This window comes from Coturnix japonica, chromosome 9, assembly GCF_001577835.2.
Source record: "Coturnix japonica isolate 7356 chromosome 9, Coturnix japonica 2.1, whole genome shotgun sequence".
Lineage (NCBI taxonomy): Eukaryota > Metazoa > Chordata > Aves > Galliformes > Phasianidae > Coturnix > Coturnix japonica.
The window spans coordinates 3162356-3187192 of NC_029524.1; the positions used below are offsets into that span (position 1 = coordinate 3162356).

The 24837-nt window shown below is 45.7% G+C and overlaps 2 long non-coding RNA genes across 2 annotated transcripts; both read right to left on the minus strand.

The window, feature by feature from the left end:
- Positions 1–4251: 4251 nt before the first annotated feature.
- On the minus strand, positions 4252–7856 carry LOC116653862. Its single transcript, XR_004308443.1, has 2 exons — positions 6300–7856; positions 4252–5510 (listed from the first exon to the last, which is right to left on the minus strand). It is a non-coding gene; the product is annotated as an uncharacterized LOC116653862 (long non-coding RNA).
- Positions 7857–18327: 10471 nt separating this feature from the next.
- LOC107317834 lies at positions 18328–22371 on the minus strand. Its single transcript, XR_001557052.2, has 2 exons — positions 22161–22371; positions 18328–21487 (listed from the first exon to the last, which is right to left on the minus strand). It is a non-coding gene; the product is annotated as an uncharacterized LOC107317834 (long non-coding RNA).
- Between the last annotated feature and the right edge of the window lie 2466 nt (positions 22372–24837).

The following is a 24837-nucleotide window of genomic DNA, read 5'->3' on the forward strand; positions in this document are numbered from 1 at the left end:
CTATTATGGCATTAAAATTAACAATTATGCAGCAATGCGCCCGGGTCCATAGAAATCACTCCAGATAACTAGACATATATAAATCATTCATGAGAACAATTTCTGAAAAGAGACGAAGGGAGAGAAGGGAAAAAAAGAAAGACCTGTGTTGAGAATGACATTGGGAAGCCAAGGGCCCGGGCTCTACCAAGATAGCAACACCTTAAAAGAAAAACAACGTGGGGTTTTTTTATCCCCTCCCTCCTTTTTCCCCCTGTTTTTTTGTGGTTCTTATTTTACTAATTGTATTTAGGAGCACAGCCTTCTCTTCTTCCTCCTCCTCCTCCTCCTTCCCCCCCCCCATTAGTCTGACAGATACTTTCAGAATTAATTAACCGTTAGCTCAGAGGATAAATTGTTCGTTATCAATTTTTCCCCCCTTCCTTCTTTTTCTTCTTCCCTTTTATAGTTTTCCCTTTTTTTTTCCTCCTCCCCCCCCCCTCCATTTCTCTCTCTTTCAGGCCAGCAATTACACTCTCCGCCTTTCACTGGCAGGTCCTGTTCTGTAGGAGGTAATCCAAATGGGGAAAGTGCTTTTTCTTTCAACCCTATTCACTTCTCCTCTTCTTCCTTTTGTGGGATTTAATAACCATGGCTGATAGGAGCGCTGTGGACAGAGAGGTTAAGTTTGTTGTCTCAGCACTTTGCCGTTGGAGGACAGCTCAGGCATCCTGCCTCAACCAACCCTCCTCTCTGCTCCTCGTGCTGCACTGCTTGTTAATTGTGATCCTTCTAATTATCACCTGAGCCCCAGGATGGCCACTTGGTTAGACGCTTATATCCCACACAGGAAAGGAGTCTGGGACATCTCCATCTTGGTTCTACACAGGTGCTGGATGTGGAAGGCCTGGGGAATGGCACTGGAAAGGAACATGGATGTGTTTCAGGGCAATATTGGAAGGAATGTCCCAGGCTCGTGCTGCATCTCCATGTGTAGACAGAGAATCCCAGGATGGGGGAGGACAACACTCAGCCCATCTACCAACCCCCAGTGGTCTGCAGGACTCTGACACAGTCTTTTGTGTCATACCCATGTTAGCATCAGCCTCTGATACCACAGCATCCCTCAAAAGCCCTACCAGAGGTGAGACATCCAGCTGGCCTCTCCTGCCCCTCCCCATCGTCTCTGCACTCCCAAGGGAGTATGGCACACATATGGTTAAAGCTGATATCCAGACACAGATCTGACCAAGGACTTCAATTAGTCACTTTGAATAATAGTAGCATATTAGAAACGAGATATATCATTCCCAAATTCACCGAGTGGCCTGCCCACTTTTGAGCCAATGGAGAGACTCACACATCACCTTTGATATTGTTTCTATGTAGAGAACCCCCTTTCTGATCAGGTCAAAAAGCCCAGCCCTCCTGGCAGATGATAATTGGGGTTTATTGGGCAGCGTCATGAATTCACCACTTACAAACTGCCTTTTGCTCTATACTGAACATGACTGGAGGTGAGCATGCTCTTATAGCATAAACACGAGTACCACTCTGTAGCTGAATGGGTAGCCTGGCTCACTAGCACCATCTTCATCTTCTCACTCCTCCACCCATAGACCAGTGAGGACAGACGCCTGGCAGTCCCCTTGCATTAGGTTATGACTGTGGATGTCAGGACCGATGCAATGACCTGCCCAAAATCCTGAAGAGAGGTTATGATGGAACTTCTTTCACTTGTCACTCCTGTTGCCCTAAAATCTGGGCTATAGTTCCTCCATATTGTTTTTAAAGGGAAGGCTGGATAAGAGGCTGCCAGGGAAGGAGCTAAAGTTTGCCTGAAGAAAACGAGGGACAACTCCTTGAAGCTGCCTAAGGAGGATATGGAGTTATTCTGCACAAGTTAGAGTGATACTGCCAAAACAGGGCCCACGAGAGAGAAAGAGGTTGGCTGCCATGCAGGCTAGTGTTCAGAGCAGGCATTGGCTTTGACTTAGATCAATATACAGTAAATGCTTCATTCATAAGTGATTTCCAAGGCTTTTTCTGCTTTCTAAATCTTTCCTTTATCACTTAACATTAAAATCAAAGCCTTCTCAATTCCTCTTTCTTTTTAACACAGACAGAGAACTCAGTCAAGACGTGGGAAGATCCCTGCTTTTGATTAAGTGGCACAGGACACCAAAATCCTATTCCTTATAGCCTTGCTGCACAACCATCCCAGCAGGCTGTATCTGGTGGACAATGCTTCATCCCTGGGTTTATCTGAGCTCTGTCACTCCCTGGGGTCACAAACTCACAGGTAAATGTACCTCACATTAACACCTACAGCTCCTCAACTGAAGCTCCTCACCTTTAATGCTGTTTACACTGGCTTGATAGTCACTGCAGCTATCAGTGGAGATACTATCAATAATACAGAAGCCAAATCACTATCCACATTGGCCCTTGATTGCAACACGAAGTATTGGGCCATGAGTACTGGGAAAGCAACACCACTGGTGTGCTCAGCAGCAGGTGAGGAGTTTTATCCAAACATGGAGGCTTTGTGCAAGTCACCTTTGAGATGTAGCACAGAGCAGAGACCACCTGGCCTCCAAACTCTGCCAGCTCTGCTATCAGTGTCCAAGAATTGAACACCTGTTTCTAGAGATGGAGAATGAAGCCACTCATCTTGCTGCCGGATGTCAGCTGGCAACCTGGATTTATACCAGCAGCCCAAAGAGGAACATTGGTTCAGCATAAAACCAGCCACCTCCAGCAGCCTGTTTGGAACAGACTCAGTAAAGCCTTGCAGAAGGTATATCCAACCTGCAGCCTGTGGCTCACAAACATCACTGCACAGCTTGCACTGCAGCCACCCCCACCATCATGGTGAGAGCTCTTCCCTCCCAGTAGCCTGCAATGGCCCCTCCGAACATCAGTGCTGTATGAACCACATCTGGGCTAAAACCAGGGCATGGGGAGGGCACAGTGCAGTGCTAACTCAGGTGATGATGTAACAGGACAGAAAGTACCACTGTAATAGCATGGGGGCAAAGTCTTTGGCTGAAGCAAAAGAGAGCAAGCCCAAATGCAACAGCTGCAGAAATAAAAGAGCTGCTTACCTTTATAAGGTCTCAGTTAAGCAGAGATCTGCAGTAAGATACCCTCACCTCCATTGCCAACCCTTCAATGAGGTCTGGAAAGGGCTGGATCCTGGTTCCACCCTTGCAGTCACTAAGGTACATTGCATGCACCTGAGCTCCCCTGGGTTGGCCCTGCCTTCCACCAGGTGCTCAATCACTGCTTCAAGCCATGGCTTAGCAGTTCCACTACAGATGTTAATCAAGTTTATGTATTTGCAACTTCATTTTCAGTTGACGTGAATACACTACATGTGAATTTTCAAATGGAATGTATAGGGTTGCAAAAGTAATGTCTTGTATTTGATGAGGTTGTCTCACGAGGTCAGAGGTAGATGTTGGTGGGATGGCAGTAGAAGCTGAACCTTCCCATCAGCATCCCATCTATATCTTGTTGCTGTGTGACAGGTGGCAGCAGAGGGGCAGTCTGACAAATGGCATCTGGCTTGGATCATTTCTGGCAAAAATGCATGGCTAATGGTGGCAACTACATGGAAAAATAGTGTTTTGCAGCTGAGAACTTGCTCGATCAAACAGTGTTCTTGTGCTCCTTATATCTGTTGTTCTTTCTATAGAAATAAACAGGAGGCATTTCTTTCGGAGCAATCTATGTATACACAGCCCAAGACAATTCCTCTTCACTCAGCGTAGCCCAGGCAAGCTGAAAGGTTGGACACCTGTGCCTTACAGCACAAGGGTCACCAAGCAGAGCTCCTTGTTCACTACTAAACCCCTTTCAGCTTTTCTTGCAGCGTTTCTCCTTGAAAATCCAAAGGTGATCTGCTTTCCTGGCTTTAAAACTGGAATTGGGAAAGTGCATGTCGTTACATTGACCTTGCTCAATGTTACTACAGTTCTGATGGTCAAGATGCCCAATTCCCCTCTTGTAGAGGCCATCCCAAAGAGGTGGATGCAACAGACCACCTCCCACTCCCCAGCAGGTCCTGTTGTGCAGATGTTAGCAAAGCCCACTTTATTTAAATGCTCGTTTTCATTTCACTGGCTGGTATTTATTTATTTCATAGAGCGTGTTTGAGGTTGTAATGAAAAACGACCCAACCTCACCACCGAGACTGCCCCACACTTAAGACGATTAAGATAAAGTCCCACATAAGTGGCCCTAATAAAAGGAATTTATCACAAGACATGGAGAGGAAGGTATCTTTATTCACGAGGTGAATAGCACTAAGGGTTGTCATTGCAGGTTTTCAGTTGGGGAAATTATCATTCATTCTCCAAATTACTGACTGCACAAAAATTACTAAATGGTGCGTTATCACTCCCTCTCAGCGCGAGAATGTCTTTGTTGTACGTCCGATTACAAATGGCTTGCCCCACGATTATCATCAATAAATCACAGGTAAGCACAGCACATGCCATCAGGAGGCTTGGCTGAGAGGCTCCTGGAGCTGGCGTGAAAGGAAAGACAAAAGCCCCCTCCGGCGTGAAGCTGAGGTCTTTCAGTTTGGTAATAACTCACTTCATGCACAAGGACAGCCGTGGACTAACATGGGCGCAGGGAGAATTCATAGATACTGAAAATGCCTTTCCTTACCTCTTCAGAAATCCAGGAAAGTTGGAGATTCTGGGATGTCTTTTTTGGCTTCTCCTTCTTTCCCTTTTTTCTTCTTTCGTTTTCTTTTTGACTATGGAATCATTAAGGTTGGAAAAGACCTCTAAGATCATCAATCCCAACCCATCCTACCCTGCCCACTGACCATGTCCCTCAGTGCCACATCTCCATGGCTCTGGAACACCTCCAGGGAGGCTGACTATGTTTATTTAAAGAAGAAAACCATAAATATTTGTTACTGACAATATAATGAGATCTTTCCACGCTCCTTGAAACAACTTCTGGGCACCAAGAGACAGCGGATAAAACTTCAGGCTTGTTCCTTCAAGAGCAGGATGAGTATCTCCCTTATTGGTGCTTGTTGCTCCTGCCATAGTGCAAAACCCCTCATCAGAGTTTGTGGGTAAAAAAAGCCCGGCTTCCAGTGGCTGTGATCACCTCCTGTGCCAGAAGAGATTCTTGAACTCAGAAGTCTTGATTCAGTCACACACTTTGACCTATGTCAGAGCTCATCTTTGCTCCGCACTCGAGTCACTCCTACAAAATTGCCTTCTAAAGCTTTTCTAGGAAGAAAATCCCAAAGAGGAGGATGCTTTTACAGGAAGGCTGCATCGGAGAGCAAGAAGGAACATACGAGGAGCCCAAGTGATCCCAAAGCAGCTGGTGACATCTATATTGGAGGCAGAGGATGTTCAGCCTGGTGAACAGACAGTGCTTGCTGTCCAGCCAAGCAAAGCCTCTTTCAAACGTGAAGGCTGAAGAATTTCCCCACCAGCACAATGCTGTGTTTTTCCCCTCATCAGCTGTCTCTTGTGTCCTCGCCTTTCTTTGATCTGTAAGAAAAAAGAAGGGGCTGTGTTCAAAACCTCTGGGTGCACAGAGCCCATCACGTCGGTGCAGTGAGGCCAGGGAAGCAGCAGACGCTCGCTGCGGTGTGAAAGGGACTGAGTGCAGAGATTAAGATCTCTATCAGAGCTTGTGGCTCCAGCGATTACAGTGTATTAAGGCTCTGGCAGTGTTGACAAACACTACCCCAATTAGGAATTATTTTGGCACGGCATCTGATAGCGCTGCCTGCTGCTAACCTGCTAAATGGGCTGCCCTTCCCTCCCCCCACTCTTTTAATGGGGTAGTAGGCAACAAATCAAATTGGAGACCCCTTTGCACCATCCGTTCTCCTCCTCTTTTCACCTTAAGTGACACATATCCACTGACACCCCTGGGCCTTGTAGATGAACATTAATGCTAGATACCCAGAAATGCCTCCCCTGACACCTCCAGGCCAGTATCTCCCAGTACAGCTGATGATAATCAGACTTTATTTGGTATCTTTGGACTTGTGCTCGTCAAATACATAGTAAAAGAAGCATTTTTCTCTCTTGAAGGCAGCGTCCATTTAATGCAAAGCTTATCCACATCTCCAAGACCAAAATCTAGCCTGCCTTCTTGGTGTCCAGCATCATGGTGCATATATACATCAGTCAATTGCTACCAGTGCAAGGAAAAGCAGATATTATACCATCTAAACTTCTCAAGGGAAAATGCAGAAAGACGAGAGGTGCCCACAGCCAAGGATAGGGTACATCTGGGTCAGAGAAAGGCAGGAAACCAGAGATACTTACCCTTTCCCTTCTCCAGGGTGTTTTGGCTTCAGAGGGAGCTGCACCCTTTGGAACTGGAGGTATTTGTGGTCACAGGTAGACATTTAAGTCGCCCAAGATGTGGATAGGACAGGAGGTGTTCTGAGATCAGTGCTGGTGGGGGCCGTGAAAATGGCTCATAGAGAAATGGATGGGGCAGCTGTGAAGGCGTGTTGTATGGAGACTGGAGAACCTGAATGTCTGCTAATATGAACAATTAATTTGGACATGGAAATAATACAGAGCGGTCTCCTGCTCTTCTTTGGACCATGACTGGTACATGAGATTCAGGAAGAAAGTGTCTGCTGTGCTAAGAAACAGGTTGATAGGGGATGAGAGTTGGGCTGTGCCTGTGTAAGGGACTCCAGATACCAGTGGCCAAGAGCTTAGCAAATGAAGTGAAGGAAGCTGCCTTACTTGTTCTTATTGCTTTTAGAATCAGGCCTTGATTGAAGCTGCTGTGATGCACACAACCAGGCTGTCCTGACATCCCTGTGCTGACAATGGGATTGCATTGATGCTAGTGCCCCTGCTGATGGGCAGCAGTGATAAAACAGGCTTTCCATCTGCTCCTTCCTCCTCTTCTTGGTGGAGCCAGAGGGTTTACATCCATTTATTGCTCCAGCTCACACGGTTTCCATTAGAGTGAGGAGGACTGGGGGAGGCATGCTGTTTTGGTTCACCTTTCTGCAGCGGTGGAAATTGATAAGGTTCATATGCATACAAAAGGCTGAATGGAGAGGCAGGAGGGTGAACGGGGTCGTACACCCAGATGGATTTTTTAATTCCGGGGGAAAATAACACCACGCTCTCAAGTGATAACTGAGCTTTTCTTCCCAACTCGGACCAAAATATGATTTTTCATCTGCGCGTTGGAGGAGAGGAAAATTATACAGAATTTCATTCTGCAGAATAATAAGGCTTCATGCTGAATAAAGCTCCCATAAGCCAGTGTAATTACTGAAGGGCAAGAAATACACTTTCAGTTTATATCTAATCACAATGCCATATTGTGTGCTGTGAAAGGGACTTCTGGAGGCCAGAGTGTTGCTGGAATGTGAGCAGGCCCTGTAGACTTTCTTCTTGGCAGGACTTTTTCGGCTGTGAAAAAAAAAGGGAGAGGACTTACCAAAGTCGCTACAGAGAGGTACAAAAGTGTCCTTTGAGAAGGAGCCTTCGTTTTGAGCTCCAGGCTCAACACTGCTACCTCTTTGACCTCAATTTGGGACCACAATGTCGCAGACCAGAGACCTACCAGCAGGTGCAAAGGAACATGTTGTGGGTGGCCTGGGGCTGGGTGCCACACACGCACAGACCACAAGACATGGGTTGGCTCCTTTGAGGTTATAGATCTTACTGCAGGTCTAGCGCTGCTTCCCCCATGTCCCACCTGGGCTTTTCTTCAGGCTTCCAAAAGAGTGGAACATGTTGCAGAATAACTGGAGACCAAACCTTCCCTCTGGAGACAACTGAGCCATTCAGACACTGCCTCAGTTGAGCAACAGCTTTGATCTTTGCTTTCCCTGCCTCACAACTTCCCTGCCCTACACTACAAATGCAGTTGTAATTTCCAGAATACACTGATTCCTGCTAGGTTCATTTGCACTGATGCCAGTGGTGGATTTTAGCCCCTTTGTTTGCCTCTAAGAAAAGCCAGATCAAGAAGTGATCTGTTAGACAAAACAAGAGCTGTTAACATCCTCTATTTTTTAACCCTGCCCGCTTTCTCCACATCTTGTCCACATGGACAACAATCCATGTGAAATATTGCTGTTATCATGTAAGGCACCACTGCAGTTTAACTGGTCTGAACTGGGAATGGCTCGGCTGACAGGGGCTGGGAACTTTGCTTTTTCATAGTACAGCTCCTTAGTGGCTCATAGACATCCTCTGGTTAACTTATATGCTCACATCTTTCTACTCCCCTCTCATTTCCAACTGATGAGCTTCCAGTTTAGAGCAGAATTTCTTGTTAATCCCCAAGTGCATGACCTTGCATTTAGTAGTCTTAAATTTCATCCCATTTCCTTTACTCTCGTCTTCAAGATTATGCAGTTCTCCATGTATGGTATTGTGATCCTCCTTTACTTTGCTGACGGCTTCGAAATTTATGAGAACTAGAAAACTGGCAGGAAACTTCAGGCCAAGCCTGGCTGCCAGTTAGCTTCAGCTGAGAGGGGATGCTGGGGGTGAGTGCCCCAGCTGCTTGCAGGTGGTGATGGATCCATGGGTGCAAAGGACAGCAAATGTTGCAGTAACCACCTGCCTATCCCCGCAATCGTGCACTTCCTTAAAAAACACCCAACATGGGATCTGTCAGAGAGAGAAAAGGTTTCTCTGGTTGGATGAACCCATTTGCTCACCCTTCAAGGAGGAAATGGTTGGGTTGGTTCCCTTGGTGGTGAAATGCAAGTTACCAATGGCCCAGTGATAAGCTTCAGAGCTGAGATGGGAGGCTGGCAGCGTTGTTGTCCATCCAGAGACAGAATACACAGGGAGAAGCCTGTGATGGCTTATTTTTTTTCTAATGGCTGTGTGGTATTAGGAAATAGCTCCTTGCCAATATAGTTCAATGTCTACTTGGATGGTGACTGCATCAACCATGTTTACTACTACCACACAGCAGCTATGCAACTGTACCAAGTTTCCTTAGCCACAAGTCCACAAGAAGCAAGTTTTGACATTCTGACAATTTACGAGGCCTTCTGAAATGTTTTGGACACATTAACTCACATCCAAAGATAAATGAAGAGAGTCCGGGAAGATGGCAGAGGCATTGGTGGAGGCACAACGGTGTGGACAGGTGTATCTCTCCCCGACCTCCTACCTGCTTGGCTGCTTAAAGCTGAGCCGCATTTTGCTCAGCTCAGTGTACACTAAAGCACCACTGCATCTGAAAGAAACCCTGCTTTGCACACACAGACGTAATATCTCTGGTTAATAAATGAGAACCGTTGGGGAAAACCACAGGACATTTCTCCTCCAGCTCCTCGGTGATGCGAAATCTCCCTGTCTGAGGGCTCGCACGGCAGCACCCCCTCGGAGACCCCATTTGCCTCTGCAAAATCCCCTGTCTGCAGGGAGTTAGCCTCTAACCTCTCTCCATTCCAGGAGGGAGTGCAACTGTTTTGCACTAAGTAGGTAGCCGAGTGAATTCAGCCCTTCCAATCAGCACAACTAAAGCATGAAATGAGGACACAGAACGAAGGAACGAGTGGGAGAAACTGTGCTCTGCCCCTCCCGCCCCACCGAAAAAATAAAAATAAAAAGGAAGGAAGCAGAGCCTTTGCATTATTATGTGTTCTGTCCAGACTGAAAATGCTCTATTTTTATACACCTCCCCATCTCCCTCCAGCCCCGTTTCCTCCGCCTCTACCCGCACAGGCAAAGTTCTTGAATCAGCAGATTCTGAGCTCGGCAGCGGTAAAGAGCTATTGAGGGACGGACTCTGATAGCATTACAACCATACATGGAGCCATTTTCTGTGGCGAATCGCTGAGTTCTACCTGGTTATCTCCTGCCTTGCACATCACTTCCGAATGACATGCTCTCAGTCTGGGCAAAAATGAGAGTTTTTTTTTTAAGAGCTGGGATTTCAATAATATGTGACGAAAGGATGAGATTACTTTCTGAGGTGGGAGAAGGCGAGAGAGGGGGAGAGAGGGAGAGGAGATGAAGAGGAAGTTCTTGGTCTTTTATGGAGTTTCTTAGCAAGGCTTCTTTCGTGGTGTTAAAGGAAGAGCAGTTGGCTCTCTTTGGATGGCGCCTTGCCTGTTCTCCATGCAAAGGGCTTGTTGTTAAGTATTGCTCTGAGGGTGAGCCCTCCTCTTGGCCACCTACAGGCAGCGACCCGCTGCACCAGAAACAAGAAATGGGCCATTTTCCATCTATCTGATTTCTTTGTTTTGGTGTTTCCAGGATGAATTGCTCTGGCTTCTAGTTTCACATACATGTGCATTGGAGCACCTTTGCAATGGCTGGGAATGCAGAACTGCACTCACTTCCAGTGTCAGGCTGCTGTAATTGCTGTGAGTTGCTCAAGAACCAAGAGGCGAACACAACATTCATGAAATTTGCTGGTGATGAAGAGGTTGCCTGTCTGGCTAGATGCAAATGGCACAGCCCTAAAGGATGGATGAGTCATAACTGAAATCACAAAGATGGATTTCCGCTTGGAGAAGACATGGTGTGTCTGGAGCTCACCTGGTGGTTTTATTTCCAAGGTCCCAAATTAACCAAAACCCTTCTGAAAACGAAGCGGGCTGCAAACACCAGTGAGAGGCTCCCAGGCAGATGGGGGGATGCATGGGCTGTGTGGATGCTGCTGGTGGGGCCAAGGGTGCAGCAAGAGTGCCAAATATTCCCCTGATCAGCAGAGGCAGACTTGTTCCCAAGTGATAATCTCTTTTCTGCCTTCAGATAATTCCTGTGCCTATATTCTCCAGCTCAGGTGCTTATCTGCTTCCTTTCCCACTGTTGCTGGTTGCGTCACTGTCTTTATCTCTCCAGCACCCCTCTGAGGCAGGCAGTGCTGTTATCCCCAGGTACCATGCAGAAACCAAGGGTCGGGATGAGCAGCCTGTGGGACTTTGCCATGGTCACACTTGGAACTGACTGTAGATTGCAATTGGCCCCCAGGGTACATAATAATGCATTAAAGCTTTGTTTCAATGCTCAGATGGAGGATGAGGAGAAAAAGAAATTCCATCTCCATAAAAAAAGGCAAGTCAGGGTGTGTGGAACTATTGCATCCAGTCCCTGGGAAAGGAAGCTGAGGCTCAGCAAGATCTTAGGGATGAACTGCAATAGGGCCAGAATTTGAAGATGAAGGAGCCAAGCTTTTCCTGGAGCTATTGTGTTGCTTGGCACCGGAGTAGGATTTAGGGCAGCCCTCATTTGAAAAGGAGTCTGCTTTTTTTTAGTGAGGGCACTGCTCAGGGAAAAGGATGCAATTCTTGCACAGCAGAGATTGGAGAAGACTGCTTCCCTGCATGGGAGCTCCAGAGACCAAGACAAAACCTTCATAGCAATGCACATAGGCAGCAGGCAAGAAGGTCACTAGGGGTGTGAGAGCTTTGCCCACACTGTGGCAATGCAGAGGGTACCAGCACTGGAGATAAACGGCTGTAAAAGGTGTGGATAACACAAATGCACATTCTGCTGGCCAAGCAGAAGAGATCAGGGTTGTAATTCGTCCTTAAAACACAAAGCTTCATCCCGCTTTGTCCTCAGAGCAGAGCTGCACAGCTGCAGCCTCACCAAAATGCTGCTCAGCCACTGAGCCCACCTGCTCTGCAGGACAAGCTCTTTGCTCTCCATCCATTTCCCAACCCTGGAAGCACAAACACGACCTCTCCCAGAGCCAGATGCGATCGCCTGCTTGTCACAGCGAGCTGCCGGCTGCCTGTGTCGAGGCACAATCTGACAAAGTGCACCGGATGAAATTTTCCTGGCTTCTGTCTTTAGATAAGGGCACTATCACTGACTCAACATATTTTATGTATAACACACCCGATGCAAAAAGCATTCAAGCATCAGGCTTGTTTAAATGTATTTGATGGTATCTGGAAAAGCAGTTAACGCTGGATGCAGGACGCTCAGGATGGCAAATCACTGCAGCAGTGGCCATCACAGCTTGTCCTGTGTGCCAACCCACCTGCCAGCAGGGCAGAGGGGAGGTAAAGGACAGCACCTGGCAGCATCACCTTCCTAAGGCTGTGATGGGGATTTGGGCAGCTCTGCTCTCTGTAGAGACCTCAGGAGGAGCTGCTGGTGGGACGGCATGTCCTAAAAGACCCCTTTCACATCCCCAGCTGTGAGAATGGGGCCCTTTGGCCACTGTGGCACATGGCAGCTCCATGACTGTATCCAAAAGTTTTATGGGCACCTGAGACCATCATCTCCCTACCAACACCTGCATGTTTCTGCATTTCCAAGACCTCCAACATACACCTCTGCTCTCAGTGAAGACAAGCCTCTGAGCACAAGTATCACCACACTGCATGGGGTTTTTGCCTGGGTTGGACCTAACTTTCCACTACCAGGGTAGAAAGTGATTGTTCAGATAGATTAACATACTCCAGAAAATTAAAATGCAGTCACTTTAATGGAGCTTTACTTTTTTAAGCTGGATTTTACAGGAACACATGAGAAGCAGATAGAGGCAAATTACTCCTAAGGCTTTCTTTCTATTTACAAGATAGTTCTTAATCTTGAATTTATGATCCTGGATCCAAACTCATGTGCTAACTGCAAGAAAGCAGAAAGTTTTTGTGTGTAATATTACATACCAGTAGAGATAGCACTGTGTTGAGGCAGGCATCTATTAGCAAGGCACTGGCACTGGTTGCCCATATTGGTGGCGAATGTTCCTATCTCTGGAGATACCCAAGGTCAGGCTGGATGGGGCTCTGAGCACCTGATGGAGCTGTAGGTGTCCCTGTTCATTGCAGGGGGTGAGGAAGAGCACCAAGATGTACATGAGTTTGTATACGGATGGTGGCTGGGGCTGATGGCGAAGGATCCTTTTGTAACCATCAGCAGTTCTCCATGCTTTCATCCCAGGCAAAGATTACATTGAACTCCCAGGGGTCTTTGCTTCCTCGGATCCTTTTCAGACTGAGCCACTGTAGCACTGCAGATAGTTTTGGGTGCCCTTTCATTTTATATATATATATATATATATATATATATATATATTTGACAGTATTAAATATATACTCCAGCGAGCCATAAATCAGTGGTTTATCAGAGAATAAATCGTATCTATAATAAGGGACCACTTCTTTTTAATTGGACAGTGCATTAAATTAAAGATATACTTCCTCAAAGAATACAAAAATGTGTCAGCTAGCCTTCTTTAATGAATTTTAATTTTAAACCACCTTTTCTTTGAGAGAAAAGCTATTTTTCCCCTTCTCCGGTAAAATTATATTCTAACTCAAGGATTTGCTGAGTTTTATGGGCTATTGTATTCACACCACTTTATCTTTCATTCCTACAGAGATAGAGCATCCTTTTGCACAGGTTCAAATTGGGTTGTGTTGAGATGAGTCTTTTAGCAAATGAATCTTTGTGCACGCAGGAGATGTTTGCATGCGCCTGAATGTGCATGTGTGTGCAAACAGGAAGGGTATGTCTCCAACACATACAGTTGAAGGATATAATATGATTTCAAACCTCTTTTCCTTAGTGGGTTTGGAGCAGGGATCGTTTTCCTTCTATTAGCAGCTTATATATCAACCAGTGTGCCCATATATCAGCTTGGGAAGAAGAGAATGGTTCTCTACAGATGAGGTTTGATCTGCTGGGGTGAACGTTGTGTGTTTTATTCTGTTATGAACCCACTGCAGTTCAAAGGGATAGTGCCCAGCCTGTATTGGGAAAATCCCTTGCAAATGTGGGTAATGTGAGGATAATAACAAGGATATAACACAGCAGTATGTGAGGAGTGGCATGCCATCTAGTGTGTGCTCTTTGATTAATAAAGCAGTTATTTACCTGCATGGCTTAGAGCAATATATTCCTCTGCTCTGTGTGGTTGAACACGGCTGACCCCAGGTTTTGCTCAGTGCTTAGTATTTTAATGATTAGCTCAGGCTGAACAGATAGACAGTACATCAGGTGGGCTGTCTGCTTTACTTCTCGGCACAAGAGCCCTGGAGCTGCACAGGGAACCACAAAGTAGCATCAGAGTAGGGATGCTCCCCATTTCAGCAGGCAGCCAAGCACACCAACAGAGAAGCTAAGGCAAACTGATGCAGAACACCTGGTTTCTTCTTACCCATGGTGACATCCACTGTGAGTTTCCCTATCCTGCATCACTCCCCATTGTTCTAGCATCACCACCAGATCCTAAGGGGAAGGAGCTCATGAGAGCAAAGCTTTTGGGGGCAACGAGTCCCACCAAAATGATGAGGCTGCCCTCATAGGAGTGCAGAGGAGGGACAGAGGAAACCCCAAAGCCCTGAGGAAGTCCTGTAGCCCATCATTCCTCTGCAACAGGCTGAGGCTGGAGGGCAACCACCTACTGGATAAGGTGGGAAGGAAATGGGGATGTGAGAGAGCCTGCCCTAGCACGTGGCCAGGCACGGCCGTCGGGTGTGATGTGCTCTTGGATTTTATTTAAATCAGTAAGAAGGGAGGACAGTTCAGAGCACTGGATTAATTCCACTTTCTCCCTCTCTCTCTCTCTCTTATATATTTTTTTTATTAGGAAAATAAAAGAGACTTTGAAATATTAAGAGAGAGTGGGATTAGAGCCCTCTCCTGCTACCCCAGTCTTTCCTCCCCTATTAATTTCCACTTGATTAGAATTCTTTTTGAAGTATTTAAATATGGACAATAGGAAAAAGGGAGGGTGAAGTTATTGAATATCAGTTAAACTGTATTAATATAAGCTCAGTTCCAGCTTTTATATAGATACTTCATATATATGTATAGTTTCCACCAGGAATAAAGTAGATCTATCCCTCCTCCCCTACCTAAAGTAATTATGATTTTAAAAAAACTATAATGAAACTCTTAAACTTTAATAGCCCATTTATAAATCCCCAGCTTAAAATTTAAATGCTTTAAAAAAAGTTTTAGAACTGTAGAAATTTGATTTTTTTTTCCCTCTCTTTTTTTTCCCCCTCTCTTTTTATGTAAAAGACACTTTTATACAGTAAAACTTTTGAAGCTGTGTTTCAGGAGCAGCCACCCCTGGCCTTGGTGGCAGCTGGGGTGCAATGGGGCCAGGGAGGAGACTGTGGGACTCTATGCTGGCAAATGGAGGTGGTAGCAAGGTGGTCCTGGTGGGCTCCCAAGGGCTGTAGAACCACTGGAGACTTACAGCTTCTCCATCCTCAGCATGGGTGGCTTGACATTACACTGGGTATGATACAGAGCCCTCAAGATATTGTTCCATTAAAATATGATGCTGGGACTGCTGATGGAGGGTCCTGGGGTAGACAGTGCTGGGCATCCCCACCATGGTCATTTGGCACCTCACGATGCACCACCTGCCAGCATCTGAGCCATTCATTGGGGGGGTTTCATTTCTTAATCAGTCCTTTTATAAACCAGATTTAGATATCTCCTTCCAGATTCATAAATCCTCTCAGCTAACCCAAGAACTGCATTTTGATTTACAAACCATGACTTTTCGCATCAGATTTAACTCCCTGACCAACTTCTGTAGCGTCCGATTGGCTTAGAGGTCAGGAAATAGATTTACAAATCCTAAAATATAACATAACCACTGGTCATGTCAGTAAGTTCTAAGAGAAAAAGCCAAACAAAAAAGGAAACAAAAAAACTACTTGTCATTTACAAATACTTCTTTACATTAGGAATACAAAAGACTGAGGTCTTGTCACTTTTACAACAGGCTGTATAGATCCAGCTCTCACATTTAAATGCCAAACTCAGATCTATAAATCTCAGTCCGATGTTCCATCTCTAACTGAGCCTGAACTTCCAGTGAGGTCATAGGATACGACATGAACCCAATTGCTGACACCAGCTCCTCTACCCATGAGATGATCAGAAGTTGATGCTGCTACCCATGGGAACGCAACACCAACCATGGAGGATGAAGGGCTGCAGTGGAAAACTCTTTAAAGTCACAATGTTTAATGAGATGAAAGCAATTATCCAAGGAGAGGATATATTTAAGAGCATGTGTTCCCCTGCCTGATGGCTTGTGATACGTCCTCAGAAGATCTGTGTTCCACATCCTCCCTCTCCAAGCTGCAGCATTCTTCCATCCCATCTCCTGGGATGGGCTTAGCACCAAAGCAATCACAACTCATGTTGCTGGGCTCTTAAAAATGCACTGGAAATGGTCCAGCTGGTATATTAGGATTGATTGGCCCCACTTAAAGAGGAAAGAAAAGAAATGTTGTATCTGCTTGGGAATAATTTCTTACATAGCATTTTCAACACGTCATGTTGTTTCTCTGAGGTGGTGGCCCTCTGTACCAGATTCAAGAAATAAACACTCTCTAATCCAGCCAAGATTTCATAGCAAATGGTTGCTGATGATGCAAACTTCCATCTTTCTTAGTGTTCTGGTGAGATTTAGAAGAAAAAAATCTTGTCCACAATGTTAAAATGTTCTCAAGTATCACCTCAATTCAACCATTTCTTTTTCTCTGTTTCCTCCTCTTTTTTCCCTTCTTTTTTGTAGCGTTCAGTCTTCCAGATACACATCACAAAGCAATGACTGTCACTAACTCATTTTCCTCTTCACAAGCACCTTTAACAGAAAACTCAGCAGGTGTAAGCAGGTGTAAACATGAGGAATAAAAAGGCAGATAACAATGAAGATTTCATGGACACTCACAGAAACGAGCATCCAAGCATAACTGCTGCAATTAAATGATGGGCAACAATCCTCAGATGACATTTTGTGAACTGACTGCTGAAAAATGCACCTTAAGAATCAACACTGGGGCAGGAACTTGAGAATCTGGAAGAGACTGAGGGAGGTGAACATCACCAGAAAGCTTGGCCTTGTTTGTTAGAGAGAAACCAATGGGTTAATGGTAGGTCTGGATGGTGTAGGTCGAAGTTTCCAGTCTTCATGATTCTATGAAACATTCAGTTCTAGGAATTAAACTCCTCCAACTTTCAGTTCCCTGAGGTAGGACTTCACCAAAGAAAGGGTTTAACCCATGGGTGAGCTTTTATATCTTCTGCAGCTCCTCATGCTGGCTGTGCTGGCAGCTCAGACTGTCTTAGGGAAACTGGTGGGACTCAAATTGCAGAGCAATGCCGAGATCCTCCTCACTCCCTCTTGGAACAGGACTTTGTATGTTTTGCCCTTATTCCATTCCTGGCATCAAATGAACAGCAGTTTGTTTTCCTACTGAAGGACGATGTGGCACTAATGTTGCCCTGGCCCAAACCTTGCCTGTATGCAAGGAGAAAGAGTGTCCAACTGGGTCTGATTTCCTTCCTCCCATTGAGGAAGCAAAAGAAAACACTATTTCCACCCTCCCCTCTCCAGAGAGATCTCCTCACTAACATTATTACACTTTCTCCAGACACCTCCTCCACCACGCGCCCTCAGGAGCTGCTAATAATAATATTGCAAACCCCATAATAAATATTGTGATGGCTGCCTAACAGGCAGTGGAAAGAGGCTGAGGATAAATAATAAAGAGAGAGAGAGAGAGTTTTCCATTTATCTGTGCTCCTATGTGCATGCACGAGAGAGGGAGAGAGAAAGGAGTTAGCTATTAAAGATCCTGCATAGCCACGGGCAAATTCAAGCCTCCTTGTCTCCTTGCAGAGACCTTTTTCTTAAAGCAAGAGATTACTCTGGCGGTTCAAGGTGCTATCGAGCTCTAACCAGGGACAATTACAAGGCTCCAGTTGGAGCGTCTGAGACGATGCTTACGTCTGATAAGGTTGAAGGGGAATAATGGAAGGAGGGAAATGATAATGGACTGCTGAATGGGTGGGTTGAGGTATCATTGCCATAGAGCCTGGAGACAGAAGCGGTTGCTGATGCAGAGAGGGTTGGTAGGGGTTTTTTATTATTATTTTCCCCCTCATTTTGTTTCTATTTTCTTTGCACAGGAAAAAAGAAGGAATATTTCTGAACATGCACTTCAGAGTGATTTTTTTCCTCCTAGCCTTGAGCAGCATTAATAATACCACTCACCAACAAGTTTTGAGCCATGGGAGCATTCATAAAACATGCCTGTTTGCCTCACCTCTCACATGGCTCAGGACAAGAGGTTCAAAGAACATTTGTCTGTTTTCTATCCATCAGTACTTCACCAAGCACCAGGCAGGACCCTGTGGCTGCTCTCAGATGACCAAAGACTGAACATCCCAATACCATGTGCCCAACCTCATCTCTCTGGACCACCTCTCATACCCCATTATCTCTCCCTTCTCTTTCTGGTCCATTCTCATCAACCTGTGGGCCACAGTCCTCATAAAACAAAGATTGCTGGCAGACCACAGAAAGAACCAGTTGAGTTTTCATTACATTTCATTACTTGATTCAGAATGGACTGTGACTCAGAAATGTCCATTTGTCTCTGTAGACTCTAACATGAGCCTAAGCAAAGAGTTCAAGCATGAGCAAGTACCCTATTCACTTCTGAAGGCAATGAGATAACCCCACCTTTGAAATATATTTCACTTTCCTCCTAGGTATTAAATCAGTAGACTTAAATCTGGGTTTTCAGACTCTTCCATCAGAAAGCACTGAGTCTGGAGTAGTCAAATGACACTGGGGCCTGGGGCTAGAAGGCAGCTAGTGCTCACTGTGCCCTTGCAGGTTAGAAGGCCCAATGGACAGACTACCCTGTGGGACAGCGTGTGTTTCTGTATACAGAATCAACAACAGCCTTTAGTAGATCTTTGGTAGGAAACAGAAAGCAGGGTGTTCCAGGAGGGTCCAAAAGCACAATAGCACTGGGAGGAGTTGGAGAGATGAGCATGAAATGTATCCAAAGACAACCAGACACCCATGGCACATCCTTACAGAGGGCACATAACAAGAAGAACATGCCAAGCCACGTACATTTCAGGTTGAATATAAGGACTCAGTGAGACCTGTGGGTCCCTTCCAAACCTGAACATTCTACAAACCCATGATTTCCATTCCTTAACTGAAACATAAAGAAGGAAAAAGCTGGTGTCACTCACAACAGTTGAAAATATTTCATGTTTCCTTCCTTCCCACTTCCATTTACTCTTCCTCCGTGCCACGTTTCTCACCTTGAGCCTTAGGGTGAGCTGAGAGTACAGATCTCAATAACTTAAGGAGCCCCAAATTTCAGCATGAGCTTCCCACAAGCCTTCCTGCTCCTTTCCAGCAGCGCCTTGTCAGAGAAAAAGGCAGGAGAAAAGAGCAGGTGATAGATGGGGAAATGTCTTTGTCCTCTCTGCCATTGTAGCGGGCTAAAATAAAGAAGCTGCTGTGTGATGCCAGGAGAAAGGAGATGATATCTGTCCAGGTTATACCCTGGATACTAAATCCAAAAGCATTGCAAGCAAGATCAGTTGGCTTTTTTTTTAAAGAAAAAAGTTGATTTTCTTTCCAGCTCTTGGAAGTGAATCTATTTGGTGTCAGGCTGAAAGAAGACAGCGTGTAAGTAACTGAGAAAGTGTTTACTCAGTGAATTAGTTCAGCTTTCATTGTGCAGAGAGGATTATGGCCTCAGCAGTGGATGAGCTCCATTTCAGGCTGGAGTGGCTCACTTAACTACCTCCAGGGCAGGACTAATTATCATAGGACTTAGGCCATTAAAGGGCTTTAACTACCAGTGCTCTCTCCCAGGTCTGGATTAACTGTTTGCCTGGAGCAAACTGCCTGGATAGCCATTCAGCCTAATGGACTGCTTTGATTCCTCTGCCCCCGCTGCCCACCCCTTTCGCCTTTAAACTTCACATTATTGGCAGATCTGGAACAATAGCTAAGAATAGTACTACCATTGCAGCAAAACGACAAAGGCGTTTTGTTATAGGTTTGTTTTTTTGTGTGTTTTTTCCCCCCCTCTCTTTTGCTTGATCACTGCTGAGGCAATGATGTAAGGAAGAGCTATTAGCCATGTCAGATAGCTCTTACCTGGATCAGGTGGATTGAGAGGGGCTGCTTCAAAGGCTTGACCCCCAAGGGAAAACCCAGGCATGCCTACGGAGCTGGGCTCTGTCTTACTCTGCTGTCTACACGACAGTAATTATGGCAGAAGTTACTCTGCATAGAAATAGCAAAATAGCTGTTGTGCCCCGAGGTGTCAAAGAGCCAAGATGAGAGGGAGCAGAAGAAGAGGTTGGAGTACGGTGGGTTTCAATAAATGGTTTGCCCAAGGAAACAGATGGAGGCTGTGGTGGAGGCTGCTCTGCTCCTTCTCATTAACAAAAGGCTCCTACTGGAACAGAGGGTTCTCTTTTTAAAGAGACCCTTCCAAACCCATCCCTTCCAGGGTGCCATTACACCCGGGTTGGCAGCAAGCACTTTGCTCTTCATTCCTGAGTAAGATCCTGAGATTTCCTCTCCACTTCCACATTTTTTGGGTGAGTTTCCTTTGTTATGGGAGGGCCGGGGGAGTGAAGAAGATACCATTTAATGCCAGTCCCCATGCTGAGCACACAAGGCCCAACATGGCAATCACTTACTTGCACAGATGAGTTTATTCACCTGAGTAACTTGGCTGTTTGAGGAAGAGAGTTCATCCAGCCAAAGCCCATAACATTCATGGCAGCACAGATTAAAAGCTGGAAGGTGTATCTGTGCTCCTCCACACGTACTTACGTCCTTGGCACATACATAAATAAAACAGATATTTGTGCAAAACAATATATAAAAATCAGCATGATTCCTCTTCCTGCTGTTAATAAACCAGCACAGTGTGATCAGAAACATGATGTACATACAGCAGGAGATGGTTCTGACCCAAATGAGCAACACTTAAAGGCGGCAGCTTCCTATGTTCAGGGTCTGCTCAAAGTTAGAGAAGCTTCCATGCTCAAAATACCAAGACAGACCTAAAACAAAGCCCAGAGAAAGATGCTTGAGCCAACAACAGAGCACAACCTGTGCAGATTATGATTGTCTGAGTGGAGTCAAAGGTCTGCAGCCAGGTTGTGCTGATGATGTGACCTCCAGCCCTGCCAAGCCCAGGCACCAGCTCTGCTCTACTGGGATCTTTCTTCTCTTATTCTTGGCACCGAATCACATGGCAGTGCCTGTCCAGCAATGGGCTTTTCTTCTTTGACACTTTTCTCCGTCCCTTTGAGCACAGTCTTTGCTGACTTACTAGGTTATGCATTCTGTTGCCCAGCTGACAGCTTTCGCAGCATTTTTCAAAGCTCTGGAGTCTGTTGTAAGATGGCCAAAATCGCCTTCCGCTGCTTCGTCTATATGGAAATTGCATAATTTCTGCTTTCCTCTGATCTCTTACTCTGAGGATAATGGGGTTTGGTTCTTTCCCTTCTTGCCCCTGCTGCAGGTGTGAACTAGAATAGAAGACAAACTGCTTGCTGGAGTGCAAGTTATTTGTTGTTTGCAGATGAACGGAGGTGGTTTTCATTTCCTGTGATTCTGAGCATTAAATTTTCCCCCCCTCGTCATTTACCCATTGCATGACATCTTCTGCTTTCAACTCATTCATTCCTCGTCGCGTCTGAAACCTTCACACTGGAGCCCATCAAGGAAAACATAACTGAAGGAACACAGTAGGGGAAAAAAAACAGAGGCAGTTGAAACAGCAAGCAATATCTTTGGAAAAAAGGCACTTCTCAGAGGAAAAGTAGAGCATCTGAGGATTTCCTTCTTGGTACTGAAAGTACTGCAAGCCTGACAGAAATGTCTACCTATGAAATCTATCAAGAAAGCCCCCAAAAATGAAAATCAGGACTGCAGTAATCAAGGAGTGAATGAAGCTGCCCTGTCCTCAGTAGGAAAGCACCAAGATGGCACTTTCAGAGGCAGCAGATCTCTTACTGTGTGCCTGTTCAACAGGGCAAGACCCTGCCCTGCAGCAGGAAGGATGACTGTAGTGATCCAGGAACCCCCGTGCTAAGACCAGGAAAGCACACACTGGAACCTCCTTCCCTTATTTATGAAATGCATCTTTCCCACCTCATAAACATATGCTACAAACTTAACATTCCACTCACTGCTGTTCTTTCATAGCCAAGAGGAACAAGGTCAATAAAACACCAAGGTAAGCTCTGATATGGCCTTTACAACAAGATCTGTCCTAGTACAAAAACCTGCAAAACTAATGAACCTGGAGCAGCTCATGCACAGGGAGCCCAGGATCTAAAGGGAGGTCAAACCAACCACCTCAGAGATGCTCCACCCAAAGGGTTTTTGTGTTCCTATACACATACCTCTGTGTTAGAGGATCCCGAGTTTGCCACCACCTCCTATGAACAAGGGTTCTTCTTGTCTGCAAGTGCAAGAGCTTCATGCTGTAGATGCAGAAAACCTTGGTGGGAGGTATCTGAACGTGTGATTGGTTAAGAGATGGGTTTTCCTAAAGGCTGATTCTACAGGAGACATCTGTGCTGAGAAACAGGGAAAAGCTGTTTGAAACAAACAGCAGCATTAGCTGGCAACTGAAAACAGCTGCTCTAGAAAAGGAAGAAAAAAAAAGAAATAACCCATTCCCCCCCCCCCACACACAATAGCATGTTATGGGAGAACAGCTAATCCTGTAGCATAGGCACAGAACTCAGCGCTGGGAGGAGATAACAAAGACCAGGGACTCTTGTGTTATGGGTCAGCTGCTGGCCCCCAGCTTTACCTCTTCTCAGCAGACACAACAGGCACTGTCACACAATGTCACTATGCCTGCAAGAGATAAGCTCCTGGATGAAAAACAGCTGGCTGGAGCTCAAGCCAGGCAAGATGGAAATGATGCTTCTAGGAAAAAAAAAGAAAGAAGCCATTCAGGCCTTTTCTAAGACAGTGTTGGTGCTGTCTTCCCCCTTGCATGGGGAGAGGAACACCCAATGGTCTGGGGCTGCATTTAAGGCTCAGCCTGTCCCAGGCACACTGCTCACTCTCCTGCCTTTCTCTTTCTGTATGTGAATACTGGGAAGGAATGGTCCTTCACTGAGCTTGGACTGAAGTGCCTCCTCTCCAAGATGAGGCTTCCAGAACCCCATCAAGGTGAGTTGCAATGAGCAGAGGATGCCAATGAATTGGAGTTGATCTCATCTCCTGACCCAGTCATTAACCCATTTTGGAAGCACAGCTTCTTCTATGGGAGAGGAGCCAAGAGATGGGTGGAATAACAGGAATGTTTGGAAATTCAAGGAAGAAGTTCCATCCATTTTGACCCATGAGTTCTTCAGTCCTTTTGAGCATTATCAATAGGGACGGAGTTATTCCCCATATGGAAGAATTAATTTATTGTGTTTTCATCTGGGATTAAACTTTTCCATCTCTTCTTCCACAGTTTCCAAAATAACCTGCCATTTTAACTCTCAGTTTTCTTCCCTGCCCAGGAAGAATTTTTCATGCACTTCCTTAGGAAAAAAAAAAAAAGGCACAAAAAAGGCACAAGTTGACGATCAAATAATCTACTTGCCAAAGTGATAAATACTGGAAAACTCAGCCCTTAATTCAATTCTTGTAGTCAGAGTTAACGTAGCAGTCACCTGGAATATGGCAATCCTTCCTGAAGTGTAGATTAACCAACTGAACTCCAATTTCCTCTATCTTTCATGGCTGCCTCTTCTTTCTTATACGTGCCCTTTCTGAGATACGTGGGTTCTCTTTCCAGTGAGGAATTTGCAAGGTCTCAGCCTCATGCCCACATGGAATAAAGGTCAAACCCCGAAGCCACAGAGTTCCTCATGAACCAGAATTCTCATTTTTTATCCGGCTCACACAGAGTAAAGGGTAAGAAGTCTCTTCATTGGCAGCTCCACAATACCTGCCTCCAAGGACACTTCCCTCCTAATCCCCAGTAACTGGAAGATTTTTTGTGCCCTGAAGCGTGAAGGTTTATGTCTCTTCCAGAGCACTGAATGTTTTGTTTAAAATTCAGAGCATTATAACTTCTAAAATAGCCCGTGTTCCCTTCCTGTGGATGCTTCAGCAGCTGAGATCTGCTGACTCAAGACTTTGGGCTGTGATGCAAACAAATACCCTGGGGAAGAAAAAGGTCCAAGGAGAAACTTTGTGCTTACCCAGTGGAGCAGAGAAGAAGATGGGAGATGTGGTCATCTGGGCTGTCAAATGTCCCCACCACACCCCTGGGACAAAGCATGCTCACACAAGGAAGCCAAAGGACCAGCTTATGGTATCCTCATCAAGTGAACACAGATAACCTATTTTTGCTCTCCCAGGGCATGTGTGCCTCTATCAGGCTTAGAGGTTATTGCAGTCAGGCATTGTGGGAAGAGAGAAAAGCAGCTTGGTCCTATGCTCCTGTGCAAGAGCACTGGTTGGACATCTCTCCACTAGTGGCTGATGTGAGCCATCCCAAATGGACAACTGCTGTGTGGTGACCTACCCCAGCCTACAACCTCATAGAAAGCTATTCTAATGTCTGTGACTCCCCACACATCTCATTCTGCAGAAGAGCAAAGTTCTCAGTGCCTTCCTTTGCCCACTCCTCTTGATGGCTGAGTCCACCAGCGGGGTCCATAGTTGGTGGATGGGGACCATGCGTCCTTAAGGTTGGGCTGCCAATGGCTCTGCCTTATAAAGCCCAACACCTCTCTACCATAGACCCCTTCCTCCTCTTACACAGAGCACATTCAACTTCTCAGTAGTACACAAAAAAATTTCAAGCATTTTACAGGAAAAGAAATGTGCTCCCTTGGATATGTATGAAATTGCCCGAGTCGGTGTGGGGAAATGATGCGTTTTCTCCTCTTTGGACTTGCTCCTTCCTCCTTTTAACACGTGGAACAAATGTCTGCTTTGGACCGTGATGGGGTAACTTGGAGAGGTTGGCAGAATTGCTGCAGATGGACGCGGGGCCGGTTTTATTTTTCTATTGAACCTTGATGGAAACGCATGCACAGCAAGTCAGGGCCTGTCCCTTTTCCT